Source organism: Echinops telfairi, unplaced genomic scaffold, assembly GCF_000313985.2.
Source record: "Echinops telfairi isolate 266 unplaced genomic scaffold, ASM31398v2 ScPeMD7_3;HRSCAF=10, whole genome shotgun sequence".
Taxonomy (NCBI): domain Eukaryota; kingdom Metazoa; phylum Chordata; class Mammalia; order Afrosoricida; family Tenrecidae; genus Echinops; species Echinops telfairi.
The window spans coordinates 1,845,996-1,851,311 of NW_022103899.1; the positions used below are offsets into that span (position 1 = coordinate 1,845,996).

Genomic DNA, 5,316 nt, shown 5'->3' on the forward strand with positions numbered 1-5,316 from the left:
GAGATGGTCAGCTCTTGAACCCCTTCACTCGGACAAGTATTTAATCCAGGGACCCACAGGTGAGAAGATTCAAGCAAGGTCGAGTACAGCTTTTCCCTGGGAAGTTGGAAGAGAGTAAGTCTCTCGTCTTTCAGGGCTGTCGAACAGGGAGGATGTGGAATTGTTGAGCTTGTTAATATTATTTTTCCTGCCACCTGGGAGGAGGCTTGTTTTCATTAAAAAAGAATAAAGCTAAACAGAGATGTGAGGTGAAGAGAGACAGAGGTTCCACCCTAAGGTCCTGTTCTGAGAGCTCTTCTCTCCTATCTGGGCTACCTTATTTCTTTTCCACCTCCATAAGGCTATACACTGAAATTTGCTTCTTCGTATCCTTGTAACTGGCAGCCAGAAACATTCCAATGAGTACAGTGTCTACCCACATACAGGACACACCCCCTGCCAGTAAAGAGCACCATCAGAAGATACAGGTAAAAAATTCAGCTCCCAATAGTTAGTGAGGCAAGTGGACCAAGTCTCAGGATTCCTTTGCCAGTGCACTGAGTAACTTGTATAGGAATTGTTTATCGGGAACCTAAACTTCTGTGGAAACCTTCAACAAAAGCACAATAAACATTATTGTTAAAAATGGAAACAAAATTCAAACACAAAATTAAAAAATTAGAAATGAAAATAAACAAATACAAGTCAGGCAATACATATAAATTTAGTGTTTTAATTTCCTCTGAAGATCAATTCATATTTGAAGAACCCAGGCCCACTCTGATCATGCAAATGGCTAAATTCTCTGCTAATAACCAAAATGTCAGAACACGTGCCCGGAGGAGCTCCAGAAGAAGGTCCCGGGCCCCACTCTGGAAAACCAGCCATTGGAAACTCCATGGCATCCGGTTGTGAACACACTTGGGGTCGCCACGCTAGTTCAGTTGGTTTGACCCACTTGAACCAACAATGAAAATATTTCCTAATGTGTGGTTAACTATGCCATTGTTTTTGTGCTAGCCCAAAGATATACAAGAACAGAATCAGAAAGTGAGAAAAATGTAACAACATAAAACTCCTGGACTGGTTATGATTTCTTAGGAATTAAAAAGAGTAGGTGGCTAGGAGAAGAGGTGGAAAGGGGGGAAGATATAAAGACAATATTATACCCTGTAAAAGTTATTTATAAACCTCATAGATCGTTTGTCTATAGATCTTTTCTTTTTTTTAAAGAATTAAAGACTGTTAGCTATGAAGGAGCCCTGGTGGTGTAGTGGTTATGTGTTGGATTAACTTCAAGGTCAGCAGTTCAAAACTACCAGCTGCTCCTCGAGAGAAAGAAGGGGCTTTGTACTAATGTAAAGAGTTACCTCAGGGAAACTCACAGGGACAGTTTTATTCTGTCTTACAGGGTTGCTGTGAGGCAGCAATGACTCGATGGCATTGTTTTTTGAGTTAAAAACAGAAAGCTCTAGGGCAGGAGGTGGTGAAAGTAGTGTTCTTGACTGTGAGAACGATGCATTTGAATGGACATTCGGATAATTCTGTTAACTGAGGGGAAACTAACTTGGAAAAAGATGTGAATTTATTATATCACACCAAACAAATAGTATAATTTTGATTCTTCTTGCAGATGTTTCTAAATGAAATGATTCTTCTTTTTTTTTTTTTTTTTAATATAGCCCCTAAGGGGCTGCACCATTCCTGGAAGGACTGCAATACCAGGCTGATGTGTGGAGTGGATGGAGCAAGCTCCGGGTCCAACTCCTATTTGCAAAAGTACATTTAATATGTTGTCCTCAGATAGAGGACGTATCAGATATTAAACTGATAAGAACAGATACTACACTTGATCTTAGCCAAAAGGCCGAGAAGCGATCAAAATGAAATGATTAATAATTAAATATTAGCGTTTTGTTAGAGAAAAGCAGGTTGTAGAACAAGTACATTAGTATTTTAATTTACTTAGTAAAGCATAGATTCATCATCAAAGCTATATGTGTTCTGACTAATACAGCAATAGAGACTGTCATACAGACATGAAATATTCCCACAAAGGAAGAGGTTTGCAAGAAAAGTGACTGTACCGAGGCAAACAAGCATGTTAACGCATTAATATTTTATTCAAAATAATTGTGTAAACAATCCATTTGGTAACATATGGATTCCCAAATATTTTTGTTTTATAACCCCATTCTTGGAAAAAAATTGCAGTGGTTTGTTTTCTTCTATTTTCTTTAATTGTAGAGATCATCAACAGATCTTTAGTTTTAAATATTCCAGCTGTTCAAAGAAAACCCTGAAGCCACTTTCGATGGGTCCATCTGGACTCACACTGCCCCTGCGGAGCAGAGCCGGACTGCTCCAGTGGGTTTCCAAGGCTGTGAAGCTTTAAGGACCCAGACCGCGCCTTCCTATTCCCGAGGAGTGGCTGCTGGGTTTGAATAGCCAACTCTTTGATTAGCAGCCAAGCACTTTACCCACTGCACCACCAGGGCTCCTGTGTTGTTTTAACCCAGATGCATACATATATTTTCTCCAGTTGGCTATTATTACAAAGACAGCTTGTTTGTGGGCACTGTCGGGACATCTGCATTTTATTGGATTTAATTTTTAGTAATAAAGACCTCCCACACGATAGATTCGTTCCAGCTAAATTTGCCTGTGTGGGAAGCAAAAGAACCGTCAGTCAGGGGAGAAAGCAAATCCATATGGAACTCATGACTCCGCTTCCCTGGCTGCAGGCGAAGAAAGCATGGAGCATAGATGGTGCCCCCTCAGGTCCCTGTCTTTCCTAAAAAGCTCACCAGAATACCAACCCAGAACATGGATCCTTAAGCAGGATGCGTTTTGCTTTGCCTCTAATTAAAAAGAAAACGATTTACTATGAATTAGGTGAAGATTTACAGAGCAGATAACCCGTTGCACATTCAACAATTCATTCGCACTTTGTTTCAACGCATCCATGGTCATTCCCTCAATGTACGCTTGTTTATCGCCCATCTTACCTCTTCCCTATGTTTCTTGTTTTCATTCCTGCTTCTTTCCAAACACTCTGAACTTTGTCCTTCAGTAAATGCTTCCCTTTGGATCTGAAATGGTTGACTATTCAAACATGGAGATGAGTTCAGTTCCCAACCAGAAGAGTCTTACGGGATTCCACAAGATTCTGTCTGCCCAGTAAGCCTAGTCTCTTTTATTTATTGACTTTTGTCTTTGCCTCTGGGACCCTTTAAGGGGAACCTTTTCAGAGCATTTGCTAGTGGTAGCCGGGCACCATCTAGTTCTTTTGGTCTCAGAGTTGTGGAGACTGATATTTATGTGGGCCATCAGTCCATTGGCTTGTTGCCATGTCTATTGAGTTTCATCACTTGTCTTTCCTCTGACCAATAGCAGCACCTTGGATGGCTGCTCACGACCTTTTAAGACTCCAGGTCCTACTCCTCAAAGTAAAATGCAAAACATTGTTTTTGTGATATATGCTACTATGTCAACTGATCTTGGTATCCCTCAGGACTATGGTCCTAATCCCTCAGGCCCAGTGACTCATTCCTTTATAACTTCTCCCCTTATATGTTCTACTACACTTAATGGGATCTAGTTGCAGCAAAGGTAAATACACATATACATATAGACATGCACATATACAAATATCTTCCAGCAGACTCCCTCCCACATCTATTCACCTTGAAGCTGTGTGCATAACAGTAATTACTTCTGTTGCTTTTAATTCTTGCAAACCTCCTCATGTCTTTCCCTGCCTCAGTCATCTGTTTTCGGCCAAGCTCCCTCTTATTGCATGTTGCTTTCCCCTGGCTCTGTGTCTTTTACAGCTGTTCGGTCCCTGGCTCTCGTCCCTCTCTCCCACTTTGGGGCTCACCTTTGCTCTCTGAACTTATCTGGTTTCGGTTTCTCCGGCCCAATCCCCAATATTCTCTCAAGGTTTGGCTCAGGTTCTCTAGGACGGAGAAGTCTTAAAAATTTGGAAATTGTCAAAAAGTACACCATAGTTTCTGCATTTTTATAATCCTGGCAAACAAATCTGTCATGTAACTAGAAATGACAATGGAGCTTCTGTTTTATAGGTGTGCATACTTCACTATGAGAGAACAGACAGGAACTGAAAGCCAGGAATAGCTCATTTCCTTGGTCAAGATCACCCAAGGAATTAAGAGGAAGACACTGGGCATGGCAGACCCTGCGCTATCAGTCTTATTTCCTCAGGACAAACAAGAAAAGCTTATCTTTTCCCTTCTATTTCTACCATCCACAATGTCTTGTCAGCTTTGAACCTGAGTCAGACAGAAGACGTTGCTATGTTTATATCCATACAAGGCTTGGGGTAAACTTATAAATTTAATTGAACAAAATTCCTAGTTGCAGAGGGGGACACAAATATTGATTTCAGACTTAGCCTTTAAAAAACTTACCTAGTTAAGGAGCCAGAAATAGGAACAGAATTTAGGAGAGCAAAGGAAGTACAAAGTGCTGAGACATAGATTGCTAACTGCCACGAGCAGCCATTCCTAGATAATGGAGTTTCTCCTGCAAAACCTCAGTAAGCTATCTGACTGTGACTTAGAGTGAGCCACCTCACTCACTGGTTTTCACATTAGTGAGAGGGTCCTTGGCTCACCACATGACCTCTGATGTCTGCTCACTAGTAATATTTTATGCCTACAAATATGTTATATACTACACTGATTTTTATTTAATTGTACACAAATACATAGATAAACTTACTATGGGAGAAAAGGTCACTTCTGGGATTTAGTATATAGTATATAGTCCACCGGGTGAGAGGTGTGTGGACTACAGATTTTAATTCTCCAAGATGAGCTTTATTTCTGGTGTACAGAACTGAAGGGCAAACCGTTTCCCAGCATGGGTGCTGCTCAAATCTTCTCTCTGGCAAGCATTATTTGAACAAAGAAAGAAAGAAACATTAATGGACATCCATGGACTCAAAGCCCCAGTAGTGTAGTGGAAAGAGAATTAATCTAGCCCTGTGCTGAGACCCTGAACAGGTGGTGAACATTCTGAAGGTCCATTTCCTTTTTCGTAAATGACCATAGCAATACCATGAGAAGATGAAACAAAGTAGAATACCTATTTTTTTGAAAAAAAAACAAAACAAAAAAAAACGTCTGGGACCCACGGGCATTTAACAAATGTTCGTTCCTTTCTATTACTCACAGAAAGAAAACAAAAACCCTCCAGGGTCCCTGGAGTTTGTCCTCTAGATTGCTTCTTGGAGTCCAGAACCAGATACCCTGGCCCTTCACACAGCTGAGAGCGCAGGTTTCCGGGAGCCCGGGAGCCGGGGACCCGCAGGTC

The 5,316-nt window shown here is 41.1% G+C and overlaps 1 non-coding gene across 1 annotated transcript; it reads right to left on the reverse strand.

Moving 5' to 3' along the window:
- Nucleotides 1-1,667: 1,667 nt before the first annotated feature.
- Nucleotides 1,668-1,858, reverse strand: LOC115872227. Its single transcript, XR_004047747.1, has one exon. It is a non-coding gene; the product is annotated as a U2 spliceosomal RNA (small nuclear RNA).
- Nucleotides 1,859-5,316: the final 3,458 nt, after the last annotated feature.